The sequence below is a fragment of the Trachurus trachurus genome (assembly GCF_905171665.1).
Source record: "Trachurus trachurus genome assembly, chromosome: 1".
Lineage (NCBI taxonomy): Eukaryota > Metazoa > Chordata > Actinopteri > Carangiformes > Carangidae > Trachurus > Trachurus trachurus.
The window spans coordinates 37,650,763-37,664,239 of NC_139891.1; the positions used below are offsets into that span (position 1 = coordinate 37,650,763).

General features: G+C 40.0%; 1 protein-coding gene across 1 annotated transcript in view; it reads right to left on the bottom strand.

Moving 5' to 3' along the window:
* The window catches only part of LOC310985743 (uncharacterized protein), a 204,856-nt gene that overhangs the window by 107,905 nt on the left and 83,474 nt on the right, over positions 1 to 13,477 (bottom strand). Inside the window, exon 2 of the mRNA XM_083971378.1 lies at positions 2,230 to 2,423. The gene's annotated coding sequence lies outside the window, so the exon portion shown is untranslated. The remainder of the gene's footprint in view (positions 1 to 2,229; positions 2,424 to 13,477) is intronic.

Here is a 13,477-nt window from a genome sequence, read left to right on the forward strand (position 1 = left end):
GACAACGTCATTATAACCACGCCCCCTTCACCAAAACCACGCCCACTGACCATATTTGGAGGTTTAAAAAAAAAGGATATTGCCTTCATCTCTCTTTATATCTATGGATCTTAGCCTGAATATTAACAGTGAGGAAATAAATAATTTCGAATGGAAGAAAAATGGTTCATCTTTTGCTATTGTTTGTAAATATTTTTTATTTTATTTTATGTGGGCCTTATTTTTATTTTTTTTTATTATATCCTGTGTTAGTTTTTGTATTGTTCAATGTATATATGAAGAGTTCATTTGCAAAAGCAGATATATTTACATAAGGTGATATCAGTCAAACCAAAGTTGAGTGACTTTGAGATGTAACAAAACATCTATCTATCTATCTATCTATCTATCTATCTATCTATCTATCTATCTATCTATCTATCTATCTATCTATCTATCTATCTATCTATCTATCTATCTATATGTGTGTGTGTTTTTGTCTGTTTTCATTTCTAAAACATTGTATTTTATCTTGTTTATGAATCCACCTCACTGCAAAAACTCAAAATCTTACCAAGAATATTTGTCTTATGTCCAGTCAAAACAAATCTCATTATACTTGTAAAATAAGACTCATCACATTACTGTAAAAGTAGATTGTTTTTAGACACTTTTTACATCTTTCAAGCAGATTTTCACTTAAAATAATCTGATAGTGGAGCAAGTTTTTCTTTCTTATTACAAGCACACAAAAAACTTGTTTCACTGGCAGATTTTTCTACTTATTTTGAGTGAAAATTAGTTTGAAACAAGTGAAAATGATCTAAAAACAAGTTGATTTTTAGGTGATGAGTCTTATTTTAAATGGAAAGAGATTAGTTTTGACCAGAAATGAGACAAATATTCTTGGAAAGATTTTGAGTTTTTGCAGTGCTGCTGTTAGATTTTATTCTCATCAAGTTCAGAAACTTTTATTTTGAAAAGACACCGTGTGAACGTCCTGCTGTGACGTCATCCAGGTGTTTCCCAGAGTCAAACAAACAGGTTCCTCAGTCAGTCACACACACAAACACACACACACGCACCGCACGCACTGGAGGAGGATGTGTAACGACTGAACTTAGGTCTGTGACTAATCACCGACAGACTCACTGGTTTTCTAGGCTATTGTGTTGTTTCTGTTGTGTGAAAGAGAGAAGAGAAGAACCAGAACTCCTCCTTCTCCTTCTGTGTGTGAGGACGCATCGAGTTCCGTGATGGAGCTGCTGTTCCGCTTTGTGTTGGGGTAGTTGTTGGGGGTAGTTGTTGGGGCAGTTGTTGGGGTAGTTTTCGGCCTCTGGACACTTGAAGTCGGTCAGAGGAGGAGGAGGAAGAGGAGGAAGCCGCAGTCATGGTGCCCCGCGGTGCGTTCACGGTCCCTCTGCTGCTGGTCTTCGCTGTTTCTGCCATCACCGGTGAGTAAATCATTATTAGTCTACAATAAAATTAGATATTGTTTTTTCTTTTCCTTTTTTTAAAATTTTTATTACATACAAGAGTTACCCCTATTATGTAGCCTAGAGCTAAAGTTATTCTAATTATGCTTTATATGTCATATAGAAGATTAAAAAAGATTAATTGTAGAGTTGTAGTTAACCCTATAATGAATGAAAAGTTTAATATTTAAATGTATAACGCAGTATGAATCAGTCAGAGTCCGTCAGCTTCATGGTCCACTGGGTTTTCTCTGGTGTTTGGGTGAAAAACAATAGGAAAAAAATGTAAGTGAGCATTTAAAACAAGGTAAAAAAAATATGACAGGTCATGGGAGCTGGATAGAGATATAATTGAATTTCAATTAACATTTTTACACCAAAAAGAAGGAAAAAAGAAGTGGAAAATAATGTCAAGTTCCTCACAATGAAAACTTGCAATAGGAAAGAGTAAAAGAAAAAAGAAAAAGGAGAAACATTCATAGTAAAAGAGAATTCACTGTAACAAGTTGCAACACAGTTTTACTGGAAGAGCTGTGATTGTGACGCATGGAGAGACTGGAGCGTAAAAGTGTGTGTGTGTGTGTGTGTGTGTGTGTGTGTGTGTGTGTGTGTGTGTGTGTGTGTGTGTGTGTGTGTGTGTGTGTGTGTGTGTGTGTGTGTGTGTGTGTGTGTGTGTGTGTGTGTGTGTGTGTCTGTGTGTGTGTGTCTGTGTGTGGGTGGTGAGACAGCAGGAAGTGTGATTGCCCAGAGTACAGTGGACCTGATGGGCCAAGACACTGCAGCTTAAAGGGATGGTTCAACATTTTGTCAAATTGGCCCCATTGCCATAATCCCTATAGTCATAGCAGTAGGTTTGTTACCTTTAATTGTCGGTGCAAGCTGTTTTTAGAACGGTGGAGCAGAGCCGTGAGCTGCTCAGAGCTACGCTACGGAGGCTCATTATGGGATTTCTTGGTTTCCCTCATCAAACTCATCAAATACACAACCCAACAACTCCACAACGCTCTGGTGGACAAGTTGTGACCTGCACATTCACCACGCTATGAGATAATAACACAACGTTACCACACAGAGTTGTTTTAGAGGGAAATACATGCAAAACCGCTGATGCACGTTGCCTTCAGGGACAGTTTTTCATCAACAGTCTCTGCATTTCCCTCTAAAACAACTCTGTGTGGTAACGTTGTGTTATTATCTCATAGCGTGGTGAATGTGCAGCTCACAACTTGTCTCTGACGGCTCTGCTCCGCCGTTCTAAAAACAGCTTGCACCGACAATTAAAGGCAATGAACCTACTGCTATGACTATAGGGATTATGGCAATGGGCCAATTTGCCACAATGTTGAACTATCCCTTTAAAGAAAATACACGTTCAAAGACACGAACGAGCTGCAAATTCAGAAAAAACAACTTAATCAGTTTGACACAACAGGAAGTGTTTCTGGAGGACACAATAAAGTGAGGGACCAGTCTTTTAGCCTTTGCCCGGTCCTTCACTTTATTGTCTGGTCCCTCACTTCAATGACTGGTCCCTCACTTTATTGACTGGTCCCTCACTTTATTGACTGGTCCCTCACTCTATTGTGTCTGGTCCCTCACTTTATTATGTCCCCAGACCGGTCCCTCGCTTTATTGTCTGGTCCCTCGCTTTATTATGTCCCCTGACCGGTCCCTCACTTTATTGTCCGGTCCCTCACTTTATCGCGTCCCCAGACCGGTCCCTCACTTTATTGACCGGTCCCTCACTTTATTATGTCCCCTGACCGGTCCCTCATTTTATTGTCCGGTCCCTCACTTTATCGCGTCCCCAGACCGGTCCCTCACTTTATTGACCGGTCCCTCACTTTATTATGTCCCCTGACCGGTCCCTCATTTTATTGTCCGGTCCCTCACTTTATCGCGTCCCCAGACCGGTCCCTCGCTTTATTGACCGGTCCCTCACTTTATTATGTCCTCAGACTGGTCCCTCACTTTATTGACCGGTCCCTCACTTTATTGTGTCTGGTCCCTCACTTTATTATGTCCCCTGACCGGTCCCTCACTTTATTGACCGGTCCCTCACTTTATCGCGTCCCCAGACCGGTCCCTCACTTTATTGACCGGTCCCTCACTTTATTATGTCCCCTGACCGGTCCCTCGCTTTATTGACCGGTCCCTCGCTTTATTATGTCCCCTGACCGGTCCCTCACTTTATTGACCGGTCCCTCACTTTATTATGTCCCCTGACCGGTCCCTCACTTTATTATGTCCCCTGAACGGTCCCTCACTTTATTATGTCCCCTGACCGGTCCCTCACTTTATTATGTCCCCTGACCGGTCCCTCACTTTGTTGTGTCCCCTGAACGGTCCCTCACTTTATTATGTCCCCAGACCGGTCCCTTATTGTCTGGTCCCTCACTTTATTGACCGGCCCCTCACTTTATTGTGACCGGTCCCTCACTTTATTATGTCCCCTGACTGGTCCCTCACTTTATTATGTCTGGTCCCTCACTTTACTGACCGGTCCCTCACTTAATTGTCTGGTCCCTCACTTTATTGTGACCGGTCCCTCACTTTATTGTGTCTGGTCCCTCACTTTATTGTGACCGGTCCCTCACTTTACTGACTGGTCCCTCACTTTATTATGTCCCCTGACCGGTCCCTCACTTTATTATGTCTGGTCCCTCACTTTACTGACCGGTCCCTCACTTAATTGTCTGGTCCCTCACTTTATTGTGACCGGTCCCTCACTTTATTATGTCTGGTCCCTCACTTTACTGACCGGTCCCTCACTTTATTGTCTGGTCCCTCACTTTATTGACCGGTCCCTCACTTCACTGACCGGTCCCTCACTTTATTATGTCCCCTGACTGGTCCCTCACTTTATCGCGTCCCCAGACCGGTCCCTCACTTTATTGTGTCTGGTCCCTCACTTTATTGTGTCTGGTCCCTCACTTTATTATGTCCCCTGACCGGTCCCTCACTTTATTGACCGGTCCCTCAGGACCTTTATTTCGAGTGGAGACGATGACATCATCATCATCATCATCATTCTCTTCTTGTTTCTCTTTTTTTTTTTTTTTTTCAGGACGTTTTTCACTGGAACTGTCTGGTTCTGCTCTGTTTCTGACTCACCGTCTGTGTGTGTGTGTGTGTGTGTGTGTGTGTGTCTGTCTGTCTGTGCAGTGTGTGTGTGTGTGTGTGTGTGTGTGTGTGTGTGTCTCTGCAGTGTGTGTGTGTGTGTGTGTGTGTGTGTTTTGTCGTTACCCGGTCAGAGGAAGTTGCGTTGCTGCTGTGTAAATGATGATGAAAGTCTCAGGAGATTTGTTCATTCATTCATGTTCAGGGCGTTTTCTCTCTCTCTGTTAATTCCTTTTAATCTGGAACCTGCTGAGTCACTTCATTTTTTGTTTAAAAATAAGTGGAGACATGGAGGGGGGGGGGGCGGGGGGTGATCACCGGTTCGATTCCTGGACGTGTTGAGTCAAAATGAAAGAGATGGAGAGTTCCTGTCTGTGTGTGTGTGTGTGTGTGTGTGTGTGGGACAGACGTTGTGGTTCTGTGGTTTCTGAGCGGTCAGTGAACGTCACCTCAGCTCTGATTTCCCCTGCTGCTCGGCCACTCAGAGGTCAGAGGTCAAAGGTCAAAGCAAAGCAGCGTGTCGATGATCTACAGGTGTTTTATTATTGTTACCTGATGGCAGCAGACGAGCAGTGACCCTTGTGTCAGTCAGATTGATACCTACCTGTGGAAAACAATAAAGATAAAAACACTGCAGATCATTAATGTGGACAAAAGTTTGTGGACACTCTCTACACTGCAAAAATTCAAAATCTTACCAAGAATATTTGTCTTATTTCTAGTCAAAACGTAATTTCTAGTCAAAATAAATCTCATTATACTTCAAATAAGACTCATCACATTTAAAAAGTAGCTTGTTTTCAGACACTTTTTACTTTTTTCAAGCAAATTTTCCACTTTAAATAAGTAGAAAAATCTGACAGTGGAGCAAGTTTTTCTTTCTTATTACAATCACAAAAATCTTGCTTTCACTGGCAGATTTTTCTACTTATTTCGATTGAAAATTAGTTTGAAACAAGTGAAAACTGTCTGAAAACAAGTTAATTTTTAGGTGATGAGTCTTATTTTAAGTGGAGAGAGATTAGTTTAGACTAAAATTGAGACATTTTGACAAGAAAGAAGTCAAATAGCCTATTCTTGGAAAGATTTTGAGTTTTTGCAGTGTAGTGTCTTGTCAACTGTCTCTCCCAGTTTGATGTGGACAACGTGTTTTATTTAATATTTATATCTTATATTATATATAAATGTTAAAGTTAAAGGGATACGCCAACATTTTTTTCGTGTCTTGCCTCACTCCCGAGTCGATGACCAGCAGATAGACACCATCCTCTTGACTGTGCGTGCAGTAACAAGGGAGATAGAGCCGTATCGCCCGTAATTAGCTTAGCTCAAACACTGGAAGTGTATGGGTAGTGTTAGCCTGCCTCCACCTAAAGTCGCTAATTAGCTTAGCTCAAACACTGGAAGTGTATGGGTAGTGTTAGCCTGCCTCCTACCCGAGCCGAAACCAGCAGAAGCTGATTTCATCTTAGCTCTAAACTCTGTAAATATATCACTTTATCAACATTTCAAACATGTTTAGGTGAGAAAGTAGCCGTTTAGATCAGCAGTGTGTCGTTAATTTGTCTAAATACCAGCTGTTTACAATTTTGTTGGGACGAATTCGGCGCTACTCAAGCTAGCCGTTGTGACCAACGCACTTCGGTTACTTTCACAAAATAAAACACCCGTTGCCCTTTACATACAGAAAACCATGAGGATAGAATTTGTGCTTTTACTTTGAAATAGGAAGCTAATCTACCCTTGATGTAGCTAGCTTGAACCAAAATAAACCGTCTTTGCTTGAACCCTCCGTTTTGACCGATCTGGTCCCGTTAGCGGCATTTGACCGCTCAAGATGCCTTACCGGAGAGTTTTGTAGCTCTGAGACCAAGATCGGCCTGCCGGTTTCCGTTTAGAGTTGCTGAAGAGTTTCTCTGATGACTTTAGGTGGAGGCAGGCTAACACTACCCATACACTTCCAGTGTTTGAGCTAAGCTAATTAGCAACTTTAGGTGGAGGCAGGCTAACGCTACCTATACACTTCCAGCATTTGAGCTAAGCTAATCACGGGCGATACGGCTCTATCTCCCTTGTTACTGCACGCACAGTCGAAAGGATGGTGTCTATCTGCTGGTCATGGACTCGGGGGTGAGGCAAGACACGGGAAAAAAAATGTTGGCGTATCCCTTTAAGTTTCAACGGTCAGTTAATCTCTAACAGTAGATGGAGCTGTCATGTTTTTATTTATTTGAGTATATATATTTATATATTTTTAAAAGGTTAGGGTTGGTGGTTTTCTTGTGAATCTTCTGTTTTCAAAACATATTGCTTTAAGTTTTCTATCTTGATGCTACCAGTGTGATTCCATATTTTTCCTCTACTTGAACTAAAAAAATAATTGTGACTGACTACAACAAATTTCTTTCTTGCTTTTTTTTGTGTTTCTTAAAGCCAGAAGGTTGGCATTTTGAATAAAAATGGAGAGTGAGATTTAAGTAAAAGTAAAACTAAAGACTAAGACCACACCACAAAATATGCGTCTTTGTATTCTGCGTGTTCCAACGCTAAAGCATCTTCCTATGGTTCAGTATGAAACTCATTACTGGTGGCTAAATGAAGAACAGTGTCAGTGGTGTGGGTCCTAACATTGGAGATAAAGATAATAAAAGATAATATTGATTGTGAATGGAAGGCTTCAGATTGTTATCCATGTAATTCCAGGAAGATGGTTGACACTTTTAATCAATTGTAACAATCATCCCCACCCCTGTCAGCCATTGTTTGACTAGTTGTACCAGCATGGTGGTTTGAAATAAACATCGATGAAATGACTCACAATTCAAACTTCAACATTATCCCAACTAATCAAAATATAGACTTGGTCCAAAAGATTATAGTTTCTTTCCTAAAAAAATAAAAAAGTTTTTTGGCTGTGAAACCTACAGTACACGCTCTTCACACGGCCATGCAAATTCACACTCACAGTTCAGGGAGGGAGGGAGTGGTTACACATGAATGATACCGATCACAAAACTCTGATGTTATCTCTTATTGGTGAAACCAGTGGCGCTGGTTTTCTCCCCTAATTAAAACTCTAGTAGTTGTTCAAGAGCTCAAATGTTCATTCAAGTTCATAAGACCTGAGGACGTGTGTGTGTGTGTGTGTGTGTGTGTGTGTGTGTGTGTGTGTGTGTGTGTGTGTGTGTGTGTGTGTGTGTGTGTGTGTGTGTGTGTGTGTGTGTGTGTGTGTGTGTGTGTGTGTGTGTGTGTGTGTGTGTGTGTGTGTGTGTGTGTGTGTGTGTGTGTGTGTGTGTGTGTGTGTGTGTGTGTGTGTGTGTGTGTGTGTGTGTGTGTGTGTGTGTGTGTGTGATAAAAGACAGAAACAATGTGATGGATGTTGATATCGGTAGAAACACGACGGGACACAACAGTCTGAACGTGTCGCTCTGATCTGATCTGAGGTCAGAGTCCAGAGACAACTGGTCTTTATGTAAATGAGTTCATGTCTGACAAGGAGGAGGAGGAGGAGGAGGAGTCGGGTTCTGGTCCAGATGTTTGGTTTTTTATTCTTTTTAATTTATTTCGAACATGTAAAACAAAATAAGGCAAGATTTCAGATTGTTCTTCCTTCTTTAAATAACATAAACAGGTTGAAGAACATTGAATTGGAAACAAAAACACTAAAGCATAATCGTATGTATTCGAAAAGGAATGAGAAGAAGCTTAAGTACTTATTGAATCCCACCCCTTTTTCACAAATCATAACTAAATCGATCACTTGTCTTCATTACATTGTTTGGGTTAGGAAAAGAAAAGAAAAAATGTAAAACAACTTATTTGTAAACAACTTATTCTGAGCTACTGAGCAACAGCTTTCATTTGTATGCGGTTGTGATTAGACTTCGGTAAATACGTATTTATGAAAGCAATATTTGATTTTTGCTAATAAAAAGCCAAATAAGCTACATACTGTCCCTTTAAGAGTGAATTTCAAATTAAAAGTCAGAAAAACATTATAAACAGTGGGGGAAATCAGTATAATTCTAAAAAATCCTAATTTCACTTGATCGAATGGGGAAAAAAATCAATTTTTAAAACATTTTTCTTCCCTGTACCTTTCCAGAGTAGGGATGTCATGATAATAGATTTTTTTTGGTACGATTATTGTCAGAGAAATAATCACGGTATTACGATTATTATGCATTAATTAATTTCACAATACTATTAATGTGTAAAATCAAATAGTAAAAACATACATTACTAATTATAAAATATTTTAAATCTCTATTCAAATATGACCAATTATTAGTCCGCCAGGGGAAGTGTTTGAATTATTCAAGTCATTAATTGTCATCGATACCAAATGTTTAAGTTCATTTTAATCTTTTTTTTTTTTATTACAAATGACACTCTAGCATTTAAATTCCTACCAATTCAATTCTACGTTCGGTAAATGGACCAGTATCTGTGCATTCACCTTCACTTTGGCGCCACATCTGCCGACACGGTTCATACATCATCTTTTTTTGGAAAGTGACAACGGTATTTAGGAAGCTTTGCGATAAATTAATTGTGGTGTTTAATACCGCGATTAATTGTGAAAACAAGTAATTGTGACATCCCTATTCCAGAGTCATGTTTTGTACTTCATTTTGAACTGGTCCATGTTCCATTCTGTGTGATCAGGGTTAAACTTTAAAGACTGGTTGTCTGAAGTTCAGCAGGAATGCAGCAGAACCTGTTGAGTTCTGCTTCACATCCTCCTTCCTTTCGTTACTTCCTCGTAGCTGCAGCACCGTCGCCGCTGTGCCTCCTATCCGTCGTATCAATGCTTCGCCCTTTGTCCCACATGACACCACCTGACTGAGGGCGTGTTGTGGAAAGTTTCCACCGTTCTCGTCAACACGATTCATTTTCCTGCCTGGGTGAAGGTGGAGCTCGTCTGATTCACCACATTTTAAATAGTCAGATTAATCACTCATTAATCTGTTATAAAGTTTCCCCAGTGAAGTTCATGTTGACTCTGCCAGCTCGACCATTATCACCAGTATCACCTCTACCAGCTGAAACTGTTTTGTTTCACACTGTGGTCGGTTGATATACACTGCAAAAACTCAAAATCTTACCAAGAATATTTGTCTTATTTCTAGTCAAAACAAATCTAATTATAACAAAAATAAGTATATTTATACATATACATGACATAGTTGTACCGTACATACATAGTTATACATAAAAAAGTAGCTTGTTTTTAGACACTTTTTACTTCTTTCAAGCAGATTTTCACTTGAAATAAGTAGAAAAATCTGACAGTGGAGCAAGTTTTTCTTTCTTATTACAAGCACAAAAAACTAGCTTTCACTGGCAGATTTTTCTACTTATTTCAAGTGAAAATAGACTTGACTTGAAAGAAGTAAAACGTGTCTAAAAACAAGTTAATTTTTTAGGTGATGAGTCTTATTTTAAGTGGAAAGAGATTAGTTTTGACTAGAAATGAGACATTTTGACAAGAAATAAGACAAATATTCTTGGAAAGGCTTTGAGTTTTTGCAGTGTAAAGAAATAGACCTCAGTAAGGAAAACATCAAAGACTTTCACTCTCAACACATCCAGCGTCTTTAATAATCAATAATTGGTTTTGTTTATGAAAAGTCAGAATGTCTCACAGTTTTTAGGAAATAAGCTGAGCTAAATTAAGTTAAATTGAACTAAGATAAGCAGAGCAGAGTAAAGCAAAGTAATGTAAATTAAGTAAAGTAGGCCTAAATTTAACTAAAGGGAAGCAAAGCGAAGTGAAGTGGTGTCATGTACTGTAAAGCAAAAGCTACAAAAACATCCCATAATAATCGCCTGTGTTGTGTTTCTAGGTGTTTTTTCAGTTCCTGCTCCAGAAAATGTGACTTTGAGCTGCGACAACCTGAAAACCAGTGTGAGCTGGGAGTACGGAGACGGAGAGCCAGGGACCGTCTTCAACGTCACCATCGTCTCCTCTGTGTAAAGATTCAACTCATACTCTATCACATCTCATCCATTTTAGTCTTTTGTCCTTTTTTAGCTTTTGAGTTATAAAAAAGCATCTTGTGTGTTTTCCTTTTTAAACAAAAATATGTTTAAAAAAGGGGGAAAGAAGCATGAAATGAAAAACGCTGTACCTATAATAAAAACAGAAGAAAAGTTGACTGCATCCTGTTCATGTAAAAGTTCATCTTTAAAACCCCTTGCCATTCCGACGGCCCGCCCACGGGCCCGCGGGGGGGTTTTAATCAGGGAGGTGTCATAGAGGATGTCACCAGTCACTTGAAATAGTCATGCCACATATCGTTGGAAAGCTAAAACTCTTGTGATTAAAGATATGCCGACCATTCCTAAATATAATCATCACAGCAACACTCGAATCAGACTATAAACATGCTAACAAAGTTCGTAAAAAGCCGATATAACTCACGATTTGTGTCAGGGCAGGCTCAGGATCACAGGGTTTCCCCACAAACTTGGTGTCGTTACATTCAGAAAAGTCCAGTAAATCCAATCCAGTAAAGTATTTAGTCCAAAACACACGGTTGTACCGGTAGATAACCTCATCCCGCTGCTGCATCTTATGAAATTACGCATTGTATATCCAGTAAATCCGTTTATTTCTCCTCATAAGTCCGGCGTTTACATGAAAACAATGTTTATTTCACTTTACAAAATGGCGCTGCCCTCTGACCTTTCGATTGACAGCTCACTCGACCAATCACAAGCTCCCTGTCCCCGGCTGCCGCCTGCAATAGCGAATGAGTGGCTGTGTCTCATGAGGAACATCCCCTCCGACAGCGCTGAATGGCTTCAGCCAATAGGAACCGATCCCGATGGAAACTGTAGCATTGAATAGCCAATGAGATTACGAAACGAACGATGTGCTGCATTCACTGTCCCTGGGAAAAGGCAGCACTGCCATCTTCATGCGTAACTTTGCAAAAGCTGCACTTTGGCGCATGTATTGTTTCTCAATGGCAACTTTAGGAAAACGCCTAGATATACACTTAGAAAAACATGTGTAAAATACTCATTTTTAGTAGGATTGTTATCAAATTTGAACTGGGGCCAGGTAAGGCTTCATGCTGTAGTCCCATTGTGTTTTCCAGCTAAAATTCTCAGCTACACTCATCTTCAGGCATCTGATTGCAACAAAAAAATTCAGGCGAGAATAAAAACATTCTAATTCAGTGTGCTCCCACTTAGATATCTCTATGATAGTAGCACTTATAGTGATTATTTCAGTTTGGGGAAAAACTTCAGAGTGATACCTTTCAAAAGAGACCAAGCCCATCCATATTCTCCAAACAGTTCAAGAACAGCATTCAATTTACTTTGGGTACGCCTTGGATAGGCGAATATTACAGAATTTATAGGAGTGGTAAGAGGTTTTAAGATGTGTTTGATGAATCTTGAATGTTTCCTGTGTGCAGACAAAATGTGGAACACAACACCTCGGAGCTCCACTTCGACCTCAGCTCCTTCGTCTGGGCGTCGCCGCTGCACGCCACGGCCTTCCACTCCGTCAACGTGATGGCCATACGGCGAGGACAGCGGTCCCAACCGGTCACGTCCAAGTCACTCAGCTTCAACAGGCTCACGCCCGCTCATGTCAAATGTGAGTGATGTGTTTACTTTATTTTATAAACTTCACTTTTTTGAGAACGAATCAATAAACAGATCCATTGTTTAAAGCAGAAGTAAGTGATATATTTGTGTTAATATCAGTCTTAAATAGTTATATCTTCCGACAGCAATCACTTACATAGAGTGTTTGGTCTGAAACACGGGTCTGTCAGTCCCTCTGCTCTGCTCTGAGCCGAAGAGAAAACATTTATCGTATCCTACAGTTTTTATCCAATGAGGAGAGAGAACGGCATGCAGGGCTGTGTGTGCAGCCAAGGGACGCCGTGAATGTGGTGACGTAGGGACGAGGACTGTTATGGTGCGTTCAAGGAAACTCGTAACTCGTGTTTTTCCGACCTGTGAAGTCGTACCAGTTCGATCTGGTACGATTTCACGGGTCAGAAGTTACGAGTGGCCGTTATAGTGACTTTCACAGGTAAAACAGGTCGGAGAAACACGAGTGGGTTGCCTGGAACGCTACAAAGTCGTAAGTTGTGACTTGAAGCTGTAATTTACGGTTTCAAAAGCCTTCCTGGAACGCAGCATTAGCCAAAACGACCGGATCGCTTACTTCTGCTTTAAGTTTAAGATGATTAAGAGTCAAACTCAGGAATTATGTTTTGTTTCTTTGAATGTATTCATTCTCCTGTCAGAACCATTTAGTGAAAATTAAGAGTGAATTTCAAATTAAAAGTCCGAAAAACATTATAAACAGTGGGGAAAATAAGTGTTTGATCATTATTATTTAGTTCGATTTTTATCCTCATTTCACTTGATCAAATGGAAAATAATTTGTTGCATATATTCATTCTGGATTTTTTTGGGGGGATATCCTGTCTCTCTCTGTTAAAATGAATTTACCATAAAAACTATAGTTTTAGACCGCCCATTTCTCTGTGGGGGAGCGAACTTAAAATATCAGCACAAGATCAAAAGATCAAAAAATTGGAAACAAAAACACTAAAGCATAATCATATGTATTCGAAAAGGAATTGGAACAGGCTGTACTTATTGAATCCCACCCCTTATTCACAAATCATAAATAAATCGATCACTTGTGTCCCACTGGTCTTCATTACATCGTTTGTGTTGGGAAAAGAAAAGAAAAATGTAAAACAACTATTTGTAAACAACTTATTCTGAGCCACTGAGCGACAGCTTTCATTTGTAGGTGCGGTTGTGATTAGACTTTGGTAAATACGTATTTATGAAAGCAATATTTGATTTTTGCTAATAAAAAGCCAAATAAGCTACATACTGTCCCTTTAAGAGTGAAT